A 15,582-nucleotide genomic window follows, 5' to 3' on the forward strand; every position below is an offset into this window, starting at 1 on the left:
ATAATGTACCTATATGTTTGACAAATATGTGAGATGAATGTTTATACATACAGTATATGTTATATATAAGCATATGTTGATATGTTATATATATGCTATAATTATATGTAACTATATATAATTGACTTATATATATATTAATTAGGATATAAACTATATTATGATAATTATGACTAAGTCATGAAAAAAAATCTTAATTCTTGATTTCAAAAGTTCAGGTAAGCCTCATTGAAAATGAAAGAGAAAACCTAAAATTGTATAAAAAAGTTTGGACGTCCAAAATTACGGAAATGTCCCGTAAAATACAGGCAATATGGTCACAGATATACATACAAGCCCGCGGACTGAAAAGCTCGCGCATAACTGTCCTAAACGACAGTCTTCCTCTTCCTCGTCGTGCACAGGTCTTCAACCATTTTCTAGTCACGAGCACTGCCTCTACCCATCATCAGAAGATCACACTGAAGGCAAGTTTGACATACCAAATGCATAAAATCCGGGTGATTTCAATCCTCGAATGAAATTTGCACAAGGTGTTTAATTAGAACGTTGATCAAGTGCTCGCGAGCACCAAATGAGACACGATCATCGTGCACTCTGGGCGCTTCAGGGAGCACCATGGTGCTCGCGAGCAACGGGTTGAAGATGGCTGGTTTAGAGCAAGTTAGTTTGTAAAAATTTATCGTATATTGATGTTTATATATATGACGTTATTATATTATGAATATAATATGAATATTACATTATTTATATATTATATTATTACTGCATTGTGTCATTAATTGAATGCCGTTTATATTAGTCATTTTTATGTGAACAGATAATTGTGGAACGAAATATCCGAGTTTCCATGGAGAAGTTTGATTTGGTATACGAGCGATTCGGATAACAAGCACGTTGGCGGAAAAAATTAAGCTCATTAACCGAAGTTCCAATGCATTCCAACAGATCCGTGTGGTCTGTCCGGGGAATCTCTCTCAGTGTAATTAGAAAAATTTGCCCGAACTTTGATTCGAACCCAGATCTTAATAGCCAAAGGCTCGCATGTATTCGAAATGCTTCTTCAGAAAATAAATTCAGAAGTTAGAGAAAAATCGTAATTTTTTTATCATAAACTCGTCTTTACTTTTAATGAAAATTTTAATTTTGAAGACCGTGAGTGTTGTTCTTTTGTTGAAAGGAACGTACGTAAATAAGAAAAACAAAAACGAATGCATTTCCCGGTGCTTAGAATTTCTTACACGTACCCACCATAAATAACAAAAGACTGCATAAACTTTCCTTTCTGATAAGCAGGTGGACTTGTATTGATTCAAAATTGCGACGGACATTTTATTTCCTCTTTCGAGCTATTTAATCTGTGTTTATTCCATTAAAGGTTAGAGGTAACATCACATACACAAGATCAACTTCTTGTATTCTACTAATACGTCCAACCCCCGGTTTACGAACAGCTTGATTTGCGAACAATTCGGTTTACGAACCACACAAATGATTCGATTTACGAACACACAACACGGCGAAAAGCAAGTTGTGCATGTGCACATGTATGCTTGTCGAGCTTGAAGTTACGTCTGTAGCCACCTTTTTAATTCGACAGAAGATTTGGTTGAATTTCATGAGAGTAAAGCTCCATTTCCAAATATCACTCTTGTTCCCCATCCCATGGATCAACAGGTCATTTTAAACTTTAAGAATATTCATTGCTGTATATGTATACAGCAGTGAATACCGGTTTCGGTTTATCGGAAAAAGATGTGATTGGTGTGAACATTCTGGAAGGTTCCGCCTCTCCAGACAGTGGCTCAACTTCTCCGTACGCCGCCAACTTGGAAACTGAAATAGAAATTTGTGGAATGTTCTTTTTCTCGAAGTTTCGACTGGAGCTATAAATATCAAAAGAAATACGATAAACATGTTGGGGTGAATCGAGAAGGTATCCATACTTAGAATAGGACAACCATAAGTATTTTTTATGAGCATTGTATAATATTTTATCATTGCTATTGATGATATTGAAATTATACAAAACTCATTTATGCGATATTTGTATTTTAAGAAATTTAGAGCATATGACATTACAATTTCGACAACTTTTCTCCGACAAATTTTTTTAATTACCAGTCTCCAAAAGAGAAGAAATTTCATTCTTTTGAAATTTTTCTGGAAGTTGGTTAATGGTAATATCGATTGTTCTTTTCTTTTATCAAAAATTGGATTCTTGGTCACACGGTACAACACAAGATCAAATAAATTATTCTATGTAGCTCACTTTAGGACATTGATTGGTCTGTCTTGTGCTATTAACAGATTTTGTATTTTGTATAATAGTTTACCTGATGAATTTGACATATTTGCGACACCTATTGGTATATTCAAAGAGCTTCTTCTCTGCGTTTGATCAGCGATTTTTTTATATATTTAAATGGTGATTTCTTGTATTTGACTGTTAAATATTTAGTTTTTCTTTGTTTATTCATTTTTCAATTTTTTAATCGTCTCGTGTGTTTTTATTTATTTTCATTTTTAATTGATCCGGTGATACCATTTATACAGACCTTTATTTTACTTATTTGGTATTGACTAGTGTTTGTTTTTATATGTTTCATATCTGTGTATTGCATTCTATTCTGTTTGATTTTATTATATTTACAATGTTTCGGTCATACCTTGCTGTAATTGAATTGTTTTCTGTGCGTGGTATTAAATAAATAAATAAATCATGTGTATACAATTTTTTGTTAATTGCATGTTTAATTGGGTTGCTATATTTTTGAAATATATGACATCCATATTTTTATGGGCATCTTTTTCTCAGCCACCTCGTTGGGCATTTTGCCTGTTGTGGCGTTGTATTTGTATAAGAAGCTCCACATACCAGAGATTTTTTTGCTAATAGTTCTTATTCACAAAGCGTGGCAGCTACTGTCTTACAGAACCATGAATTTGGTTGTCAGATATTTTTAGGGCTCCGTCACTAAGATTATAGATGGCAACGAACATGGCCCTGTCATAATTTTCATTTAATCCATTTCATACCTTTGGTTTCATACCTTTCAGTGGTTCACGGGAACTGTTGTAAAAATTCACTCTAGAAATTTTCGTTGTCCCAAGAACAGATTAATTCATTTTACATTGACTCCTATGGGAGAAATTATTTTAGTTTGAGAACAATTCGGTCAACGGACGCACTTACGGAACGAATTAAGTTCGTAAACCGGGGGCTGACTGTACGTGTTTTTTCTTTATTTTGATGATAAAAATTCCTGTGCCGCGATCTAACGCGTTTTTGTGTTTCCAACAACAACAACGTGGTGTTAATATTACTTTTTTCTGGTATGGTTCGTCACAAATCCATTTGAAATGTTATATAATCGGATTTTTTTCTTAATTGGTCATTCTCATAAAAAATACAAATACAAAATCCACGCCACAACAGCCAACTAATTGCTCAACAAAGTGGATGAAGCAAAAAAAAAAAAAAAAAGAAAGAAAAAAACAAACACCACCAGACACACAGATATAAATACAGTTGACTTTCGACTATCCGTCTCGCGACTATCCGGCCTAGTTAAATAATAATAATAATTCTCCGTGATAAAATATTAGGAATAATTTACATTGCACAAGGCGTTATAAGTGTTATCAATGTGTAATCATTTGTCAATGAACAGTAAAATAAATTTTAATAATTTTTATAAGAATTAAACCTACATTAGTATTTTGTTTATTTTAAAAGTTTACGTATTCATAACTGTACAGCAGGGACACTCATGGTCCGCTGGCCACATTTGACCCTCGGAGCTTTTTGTCTAGAACTAATGAAAGAAATAATTTCCCGGAATTAATGCAAGAAACAATTTCAGAATTAGTGAAAACAACAACTTACAAATCAATAAGAGAAATAAGATCGTAATTTGTGATAGAAATTATTTCACAATTAATAAATGGATAATTGCATAATTATTTAAATAAAATGATTTCAAGATACATCGCGAAGGAAATAATTTCTCAATTTTTGAATATAATAATTAAAGAATCATTTAAAGTGATTTCAGATTAAAATCAATCGTAATAAATATAATTAATCAATAATCAATCAGAAACTTTTCCAGAATTGGTGAAAAAAGTAATTTCAGAGCCAATTAAAAAAAGTTGATAATAACTAATAAAATATACTCTCAGAATAAATTAGTCTTCACAATTATTTTTTCCACAATACAACTCGGGGCCCCATTGTTCCCTTTAAGATATCACTGTAAATTGCATGAGTAAGCTCTTGTAAAAATCTGTGTGTGTGGATTCTTCTTACAATTACAGTCGAATCTCGTTTTAACGAATAACGTTATAGCGAAAATCTTGTTTTAACGAACACTTTTTTAATCCCCCGAATAAGTTTATATAGGAACAATGCTAGGTAATCTGGATTTCCTTTATAACGAAAATTCATTTTAACAAAGTGATTCTTCCGGTCTGTTGGCGTTAGTTATAACGGAATTCGACTGTATAAATAACCCAGTATGTGTTGGTGGCCCGAGGGCTTCTTGGACAATTTAAATCAGGCCCGCGGTGTCTGAAAAACCCCTGCTGTACAGTTTACATGAGTTTGACGAGTTCCCTCTCGAAAATTTTGGAAATTATCATCAAAAGGCAGTTTGTGAAGTGGATAGACGAGAATAATGTATTGTCGGATAATCAGCATGGGTTCAGGAAGGGGAAGTCATGTGTAACTAACCTCCTTTGCTTCTATGATCACGTGACGAAGGCTTTGGGTTGGAGCAAAAATGTAGATGTTGTTTACCTTGATTTCCAGAAGGCATTCAATCGGGTCCAGCATGGTAAACTATTGAAGCGTTTACACGAGATTGGAATTGGGGGCAACTTGCTGAATTGGATAGAATCGGGGTTAAGAGATAAGTTGCAACGAGTTATGGTGAACGGGGAATTCTCTGGTTGGACAGGCGTCAGAAGTGGAGTTCCTCAAGGAAGTGTCCTTGGCCCCATACCTTTTTTCACTTTTTATCGATAAACTCGATCAGGGTATCGATGGTATTACTAGCAAATTCGCAGATGATGTGAAGCTAATGGGGGTAATCGGGAATGAAAGCGATAGGGAGTCGGTCCAGACCAACTTAAACAGGATTGCAGCATGGGCGAATGAATGGAGCATGACGTTTAGCGTAGATAAGTGCATGGTCGCTCATTTTGATTCGAACTGTCACGTTTAATGATTCTCGTCAGTCGTCGTTGGTCCCGTTCTTGCATGATCTTTTTGCGGCCGCAGCGATGTCGTAGATTTAATTTTTTACCGGATTCCCGATATTCACGGTACTCTCGTGAAATGGTCGTACGTGAAAATCCAAATTTCATCGCTACCTCGGAGATGCTATGTCCCATCTCTCGTGCGCCGACTATAACACCACGTTCAAACTCACTTAAATCTCGATAACCTTCCATTGTAGCAGCAGTAACCGATCTAACAATTATGCCAGACACTTGTTGTGTTATATAGGCGTTGCCGACCGCAGCGCCGTACTCTGATTGGTTCCATATCTTTTTATTTGCATACGCATGCCTGTACCAGTTTTTTTGGCTCTTCAGTTTATATATACATAGTGTCCCACACACACACGCACACGCACACACACACACACACACACGCACACACACAATCGACTGACATTTTCAAAATGGGTTAGCAAGAAGACGGTAACAGATATCAAAGTCATTCTTGTGGAATATAAATGTGCAAAGTCAGGAATTTCAGATACACCATTCATGTTACAAGGGGATGTATAGTTATTAAAATAAAATAAAAAAATTATACAGACACCCGGTGCTGAAGAACTCAATTACAAAATTGTTGCTCTGTCTCTCCTGATGCCAACAAAAAATAATTCCAGGTTTTAAGTGCAATATTCACTGCGATATTGGAAAAACAGGAAAGTTCGGAAAAAACAGCGTTAACTGCGTGTATAAAACGGTTTACCGGTATTTAACGCTGTTTTTTCCCAAGTTTCCTCCGTTTTTGAATTCCAATATCTCATTGATTATTGCACATGGAAACGTGGAATTTTTTTGCTGGCGTCAAGAAAGACGAGGAAACAACTTTAGTTATAGTTTTATTTTATAACTTAGTTATAAAATAAAAATGTTAACTTTTCATAGGAACACCCTTTGTCCAAAAACTCAGAAAGTTGTTGCCCTGTCTTTCCTGTCACCAAGAAAAAAAAATCCACCTTTCTAAGTGCAATATTCGTTGAGATATTTTTGAATTAAAAACATCGGAGGAAAGTTTGGAAAGAAGCGTTGTCCGTTAGTTTTTGCTGTGTTCTTTCCCAACTTTCCTGAGAATTTTCAACTATCTTTGCGAATATTCGCTTAGAAACGCGAATTTTTTTTCTTTGTTGGCATCAGGAGAGACAGGGTGACAACTTTCTAATTGGGTTTTCGGGCACAAAATGTCCGTATAAAAAGTTACGTTTTTTATTTTAATAACTATACATCCCCTTGCAACACGAGTGACGTATCTGAAATTTCTGAGTGCACATTTGTATTCCGCGAGAATGACTTTAATATTTGTCATCGTTTTCATACTATCTCAATTTCAAAACCGTCAGTGGATTGTGGGACACTGCGCATTATGTACCAAGTTTCACCAAAATACCTCCATTAGGTGCTACATACGTCTGTAACCACCCTGTACTTACAGTATTCCATATTATCCGACACACCATCTGTGAAAAAATAGCATTACATCTAAACGGAGAAAATCGCTAACTAAAAATAAGCACATCACACACAATAAAATACAACACTTGGGATGTGTACTTAGTTTCGAATTATTGGGTACATTTAAAATAATTAACAGACTCTTTTGAAAACGTGCCCGAGTAAATTTCTGGAAGTGGAAAAACCAAATGTTCTCCTATAATAGCCGTGATGATGGTGACAACCGTGAGACACTGACTCTATAGCATTATGGTGGCATTTTGAAATAGGTCATTACTGTCCCATTTGATGGTCACCCGTGGACGAGAAGAAAATCGTTTATTCCATATTACCCGACTCTTCCATAATCCCTGCATTTCCTACACGTAAATGCCGTGCAATTTTAGTTTTCATACTGTTATTTTTTAACATAGGATATAAATACAGTGAAACTTCGATATAACAATACTCCGCGAATCAAGAAAAAATATCGTAGTCGTGGGATTATCACTATATCGAGAGGCAGAAGTTTAACATAGTATAGACATTTCCAAACAAGTCTTGAAAAAATATCGTTGTGGTGGGATTTATCGTTATATAGAGTATCGTTGTAGCAAGGTCTCACTGTATCTGAATTGATACCATATCTTTTGCCTTTTATTTGTGCTTATGTAATTTCCACATTTAAAATAAAAAGACTGATTTTTCGATGAATTCTTTACGAGAATCCTCCATTGTGCCTCTAAGATTTTATTGAAATGTATTTTATACCATCCTTATACGTAGATCTGATCATCGCAATCTCAAAGACGACGACAATCATGCTGAATCAGGTGAATTTCTGATTGACTACTTACTTCTGGCCACTTATATATTCGTTTCGCTTCTAATATGTATTACGGCAATCTCAGTTTTAATTTCCTTTTTTGAATGTACGTAATTCCGAAAAACTTTCGGTCCGGTTGCCTGATTGCCAATAATTTTACATAAACAAAATAACATAAACAAAGTGACAGGCGTATTTAAACGTATTTTGCATGGAAAATACCGATTACTATCTATAAATCCAAAATCTAAGATTAATCTATAAATCCAAAAGTATCACTTGAAAAAAAATGTCGTTGAATTACCTGAATAATTTCAAAGAGTCACGCATGTCATTCATGTTTTTTCAAGAGCTTCCATTTTGCAAGTAAATATATTTTATAAACATTTACTCCTATCTAAGGTTTCCCAATGAACCACTCCAAAATAGAAGAAAAATACTGAAGAACTTCCACATATGTGTGTGTCTGTTCTGTTTGTGATCAGAATTATATTAGACTCATTAATTTATTATACAAGATGGTTATATAATTAAACTGACACTACTCAGACCTATGTGGCACCTATTCTGGTGGACGCATTTCGTTGGAACATGGTATATACGTTGTATGGACCATGTGAGAAAAGAAAAGTGCAATAAAAAATAGTTCAATTTTTGATCACCAGGTGAAAAAGTGGCCTTTTTTATCAGTTTTTTCCTAGGTAAACATAGGTTTGAGTAGTGTCAGTTAAAGTAAGACAACTCAGAGTAGTGTCATTAAATGTTCTTTTCTTGAATGCTCTCAGGTTTTTCGACTTCCCAATCAGACAGTGGTTCTCGCATATTTGTTATTCACTTACCTCAGTCAAAGTTTATTCGCGGCTCCCCAGAAAAGGCAAACAGATAACCATTTCAAAGCACTTAACAGGCACACATCGATATTGATAGCTCTCCTCGACACCTCTGACATAGATTGACGATGCTCCTGGTAGCCGCAACATCCCTGACATAAGTTGGCGACGCGAAAACGTTTTACTCGCATCTAACGCTGTTTATTCCCAACTTTTCTCCGTTTTTCGAATTCAATTATCTTAGTGAATATTGCACTTACAGGGAAAGGGTCCAAAGTTGCCATCCTCAAAAAATTTCGAAAAAATTACCACTTATTCTACTCATTTAAATATGCACAAAAATATAAAAATATGCAACGGAATTATTATGGGTCACTCAAAAAAAATCGCTAATAACAATATTTCGAACGCCAATAGAGGCCAAGAATGAAATTAAAAATCCCGCAACCCTAGAGTGACGTCATTCAAATAATACAAGATTAGATACAGCACAGACAAAGGCCGGGATTACACTATAAAAGTTTTGTAAAAGCTCTTTGATAAAACGTGAAAAATTCAACCAATAAGATCAGCGGTTGCATTTGCTTGAATGCAACCGATGCACCTATTGGTTGAATTTTTCAACTTTTACGAAAGATATTTTATACCATTTTATAGTGTAATCCCGGCGAAAGAGGGAAATAAAAGAGAAGCAACTAGAGTTTCTAGGGGGAAAAAAAGCTGGAGAAAAAAGGGAAAAGAAGTATTTTATAGATATCGCCAAGAAGTGCCATAGATGATGAGTAGCCAACTGTTGCCATTTTTAATAATTTTTTGTAGCTTTAATAATGACATTCCACCGCTAATTTTTTGTTTTTATGTGCTTCTGGGTGAGATCAATATACTTAAATTTTTTCATAAATTTTTGGGGATGATACCTTCGGACCATTTTTTTGTTAGTGTGGAACTTTTTGTTGGCATCAGAAGAGAACGGGCTACAAATACAAATACAACGAAACAACAGGCAAAATGCCCAACGTGCTGGCTGAGAAAAAGATGCCCATAAAAATATGGATGTCATATATTTCAAAAATACAGCTACCCAATTAAAAATGCAATTAACAAAAATTATAAACAATATATACCCATGATAAAATATTATACAATGCCCATAAAGAATATCCCAATTACAACTTTGTAATTGGGTTTCTGAGCACAGGGTGATCGTATGAAAAGTTAATTTTTATATCTTAATAATTACACAACACCTTGGAACATGAATGACATACTGAATACTACACGTTATTTGCATACTTTTCTAATTGGAAGTATGCCTCTAGGATCAACGCGGTTCACCAGTAAAATACCTTACGTCCTGTTACCTATGCACCCTGTATATAAAATAAAATGTCTTGACGGATTCATTCATCATCGCCGAGACAAAACTACTGAAGCTATAAATATTAAATTCGGTCAGTAGTTTTATTTTTTAGTGACTCCTTAAGAGGGATATTTTCGTAATTTAACCCCCTAAAAGGGTCACGAGGAGGTTCAAAGTTTATATGGAGAAACTCTAAAGCTATAAATATGAAATTTGGTCAGTTGTTTCATTTTATAACGTACAGACTCACTAAAAAGGGATTTTTCAACCCCTAAAAGAGTTTTAAGAAAGAATTTTCTTAGATTACCAAAATCCACGCGAGCGAAGTCGCGAGTAACGGCTAGTACTACAAATACAAATACCGATACAAATGTTTTATTATAATTTTAATTTTTGTAAAATATTTTTCTTGGTTCTATTCCTTCATGGTTCTGAATAGGCAATCTGCTGACGGGCGAATGTTATTTATTGTTAGATACTTCTCATTAGCGTTCGCATTCACTATACTTTGACAAAAAAAGAGATATATTAATGCATGTAAAAAGTGAAATTGATGAAATTTCGACGAAGCTTCCGAATAGCTATCCGGATGACATGAATCTCTATACAGAGATTCATGGTCATCTCAGACATTTTGGCACGGTCTTGAGCTATTGTCATGAATGATTTCAGTTGAATGTTGGTTACACGCATCTTTTAGGAATATGATTTCATCTTTTTATCTCTCTTTTCTTTTTGAATATTTTGTTTTTTTTAGGTGTGGTTAAGAGGAAGTTTAAACCACTCCTGTTTTATTTATTATTATTGTATTTGAGAGTTGGTGATTCTGGGACAAGCCACGTCTGGAAACATTTATTCGACCACACCCTCAGGGACAAGAACTTTTGATCGTTCCACCTACGCCTACAGGCACAGGAACGAAAAACATTCACACCAGACGTGTCTTTCAGTAACCGCTTCAAGATATATTTTAACATTTCTTGTCCTCTTTTAGATTAACTCCCACTACATTACATAATCTAGAGCAGGGGTCTTCAACGCATGGCCCGCGAGCCACATTGGGCCCTCAGAGCTTTTTGTCGTCGCCCGCCGCTCATTTTCAGAAAATGGTTGAAAACATTGAAAAACGATTAATTCTAGAATTGGAAGAAATAATTTCGGAAATGATGAAAGAAATAATTCTAAAATGAATGAAAGAAAAAATTTTCTAGAATAAATGAAAGAAAAAATTTTCTAGAATAAATGAAAGAAAAAATTTTCTAGAATAAATGAAAGAAACAATTTTCTAGAATAAATGAAAGAAAAAATTTTCTAGAATAAATGAAAGAAACAATTTTCTAGAATAAATGAAAGAAACAATTTTCGAACAAATTATGGAAAATTCAGAGTTAATGAAAATTGTGTAAAATTCGCAATTAATGAATGAACGTAATGATTACTGAAATTTTTTGATCTTTTAAATTTTTGGAACAAACAATTTTAGAATTTTTGGAACAAACAATTTTAGAATTTTTGAAACAAACAATTTCAGAATTAGACAAAAAAATAACGTGAATCAATGAGATAAATAATTTCGCAATCAATAAAAAAATAATTGCATAATTATTGAAAGAAGCTTCATATTACAGAATCATTTAAAGTGATTTCAGATTAAAATTTATCTCGGAATTAATCAAATTAATTAATCAGTAAATAATTGGGTATTAAATTAATTCACTATTTTAATTATTTTTTCATTAAAATAATTAATAAATTTAATTAATTAGTTCAGTACCTAATCAAACGCTTTTTCAGAATCAGTGAAAAAAAATTATTTCAGAACTAATCAAAATCGATAATTTATATAAAAGAATAATTTTAGAATTTAAGAATTTTTTTGTCGTCGTTTAACTCGGGGCTCTATTGACCATTCGATTAACATGTCACTAAATTATATGAGTTAGTGGATCGGGGCGGGCTTCGTGGGAAGTTTCAATATGGCCCACCGTGTCTGAAATGTTGGAGACCCCTGATCTAGCGATACTATTTTAACAGGATTAAAAATAATATGGCACGGGAGTTTCAGATACTTGAAGATACTTGAATACAAAACAACTTTAGATATGCAGCTATTTTTGCAGTAAATCAAAACAGTTTTTTGTTTGGAATTTTGTTTTCATCTTTTCAGGCTTTTTGCGAGTGTGTTGTGTCACTCCAAACGGTTCAGCGAAGGCAAGGTATTCTATTTTATTTTCACTTTTATGAGCGATACCAATCTACTTTTTCTTAATTTATTTTCCATTGATCATTTGCACTCGTTTCCACGGGATGTAAAAATTCATATCTGACAATTCTTTATCCACATTTTTCATGTATTTAAATATTTAAAAAAGGCTTGAGATTTATCGTTAATAATAATTATAATTTATATTTATTTATGCCAGGGTCGCCAGTAGGGCCTGCACATGAGGCTTCGCACCCGGGCGGCAGGTAAGCTCGATCCGCCCCTGTATTGGGACTTCCTCTAAGATTGACACCACATCTTTAAAGTTTTTTTAATCGATACTGTAATGCTTCCTTCTAACTGCCCTACTACTGGCCTGCACCATCCTAAATAATTTCAATGCAATTTTCTTATCCTGCAAGAACAATGTTGTGGACATTAGAAAAAAAATTCTAAAAAGGCGTATGACTACATTTAAGCAATTTAAATCCGTTTATTAGAGACTTACTGCATCTGCTGATTTCTAAAAAAAGTGCAATAAATTCTCACGTAAGTCTTCACTTTGAAATGTCCATAACCCGCTCAATGCGTCTCTTTGTGTCTGTCAACCTAAAATTTATGGTTTTTAGTGTTGATAAATCGTCGTTGCACGTTTCTAAGTGCAATATTCACCGAGATATGCGAATTCAAAAAATTGAGGAAATTTGGGAAAAAACAGCATTCGATGCGGGTAAAATGGTTTCCCCTCATTTAATGCTGTTTTTTTCCAACTTTCTTCGAATATCTCAGTGAAAATTTGAGCTTAGACACGTTGAATTTTCTTGTTGGAGACCAGGAAACAACTTTCCAATTGGGTTTTGGGGCACAGGGTGTCCGCATAAAAAGTTAAAATTTTTATTTAAATAACTATGTAACCCCTGGCAACATGAATCAAATATCTGAGTATTACACATTATTCGGGTACTTTTTCCAATTGGAAGTATGCCTCTAGGACAAATGGTTCGCCAGTGAAATGCCATATGCCCCGTTACCTATGCGCCCTGTATATTAAATATAGTACGGACTGTTACGTAAAATATTGTGTTGTGTTGACACGCACGTTGCTTCGTTCGTCTGCGAGAGAGCGTTCTCATTATGAACCAAAAAGCCACTCGAAGGTAGCTTGTCATCCAACGAAATATCAGATTTTGACCGTATCAAAATTGAAGTCAACAAACTGATAATTTTCTTATTTGAAAATCTGATTATTTATATTTTCCGATGGGCTTGAAATTCTGATAATGAATCATTATTATTTTCACACGAACAGTTTTGTCCCTGCGTATATGATTTCTCTGAAATGAATGGTTCAAACAAATATTAAAAAAGTTTTTGCAAGTATTTTAGTTCATTTTTTTAAATTCATAGTAGGGATACAACATGAACCTATATCCTTGATACATATATTATTGTTGAAAACGATGTGGAAGGTTGAACTTTTCAATTGGGATTCATTTGTGAGTGTGGCTACTCCCTCATTACTACTTTTATCCGCACGAAGAGAATAAAATTAACAAAACTGCTTGCTACCACTTTTGGCGATTTTTATCATTATAAGAATGCATATTTTGGAAGCTACAACTGCCATTTCTCAATGAAACCATAATCTTTCACACAAAAAAAAAAAAAAAAAAAAACTAATTTGGAAATAATAAAAATTTCATCCAGTAAAGAGTAACTTGATGACATTGTGCCGTCTTCAAGCGCAGAGTTTATATTGATTGAAAATATATTTTTTTTAAATTGGACTGACACAACATGTAAAACATACAAATCAAACTGAGAAAAACATAAAACAATAAACTTCACGAAAAGTAACATTACGATGATACAGACACTTTGTGACCCCAAGGGGGTTTATTCTATTTTTACTGTATTCTATTATGTTTATTTTGCTTTTTCGTTATTCTCATAAATTAAAAATTAATCAAATTAAATTCAAAAATATTTATACTTCAGAAAATTTTTGAATAACTATCTTCTAATGGGAAAATGGGGGGGGGGGAGAAAGGAAGGGGGAGTAGAAAATTATTCGTGTTCGCAAGGGGGCCACAGGAATGAGAAATGGTTGAAAGGGGGCCATGGACAAAAAAAGGTTGAGAACCACTGCTCTAGCCCACAAAAGCCGTTTTGCAGCGAAATCAAAGGGACTCTTGTTGGTCGCCGGCTATTAAAACCAATTCGTTTTAAGATCTATCTTGTAGAGCTTACGATATGCTTTGCAATTATTCTAAGTTGAATTGCGCTGCAATTTGTTGCGTTGTAGCTCTTCTGTTGCTGCACACAATGCGTGTCGGTTGCCTCTCGCCTGGCGCCCATTTCGTTCACAAGTGATTTCCGTCCACTATTCCGCTTTCTGCTCGAAGTTTTTGGATTAGCTGCCATTCTTTGTAGACTCGAGATACTGTTGTACGAGAAAAGCCAAGAAGGTTAGCTGCTTCGGAAATACTGGAATCGCCTCTTCTGCCACCCACAATCATGCCGCGTTCAAAGTCACTGAAATCTCTTGTTTTTCCCATGAACAGGCAAATTGCACCGTTAACTGGTGCTTCTGACCTGGGGCAAGCTATTTATTAGCAAATCCGGTTTATCACGTTCGCGCGCGTGCTGCACGGACGAGTCGAAGTTTGAGTGAGGGGTGTTCCTAGTCTTTTGGGTGCTGAGCGTACGATTCAGAGAAACTAAAAATTGCAATACAGTGTAATACAAAAAGAAAAAGAAAAATCAAATCAATATATGCAATAACAGCATACGGATGCAATTCGAAAGCGCAATGTAGCACCAGTGTATGCCATGAGGTAACAATGAAAATATTAAAAGAAAAATAGATTTTTACACGCAATACATACATAAACAGATAAATATACGACCACGCATATGTACAGGGTTCATAGCAAACAGTATGGTATTTTACTATCGAACCGTTAATGCTATAGGTGTACTTCTAATTAGAAAATGTTTTCAAATAACGCGTAGCACTCAGATATGCCATTCATGTTTCAAGGAGTGTTGTATAGCTATTAAAATAGAAAAAAAACCAACTTTTTATGCAGTCGCCTGTGCCCCAAGACCCAGTTAGATAGTTTTTGCTCTGTCTCTCCTGGTGTCAACAAAAATAGTCAATGTTTTCAAGTGCAATATTAACTGAAATATTCAAATTTGAAAAACGGAGGAAAGTTGAGAAAAAACAGCGTTGAATGCGAGTAAAACGGTTTTTTCCGCATTTAACGCTTTTTTCCACAATTTTCCTCCGTTTTTCGAATTCGAATATTTATTTGAATATTGTACTTAGAAACATGGAATTCTTTTGTTGGCATCAGGAGAGACAGAGCAACAAATTTCTAACTGGGTCTTGGGGCACACGAAGGCTGTATAAAAAGTTAATTTTTTTAAAACTATACACCTCTTTGAAACATGAATGAAATGCCTGAGTACTACACGTTAATTGAAAACTTTTTCCGATTGCAAGTATACCTCTAGGATCAACGGTTCGCCAGTAAAATGCCATACTTTCTGTTTGCTATGCACCCTGTGTATATTAAAGTAGTAAGTACAGATTAAATTCAAATAATAAATAAGTAATAAAAAAGCAAAAAATAGTAATTATAATGAA

The sequence above is a fragment of the Pholcus phalangioides genome, unplaced genomic scaffold (genome assembly GCF_987345545.1).
Source record: "Pholcus phalangioides strain wild (caught in Gottingen) unplaced genomic scaffold, Ppha-v1.0 ptg000007l_1, whole genome shotgun sequence".
Classification (NCBI taxonomy): Eukaryota; Metazoa; Arthropoda; class Arachnida; order Araneae; family Pholcidae; genus Pholcus; species Pholcus phalangioides.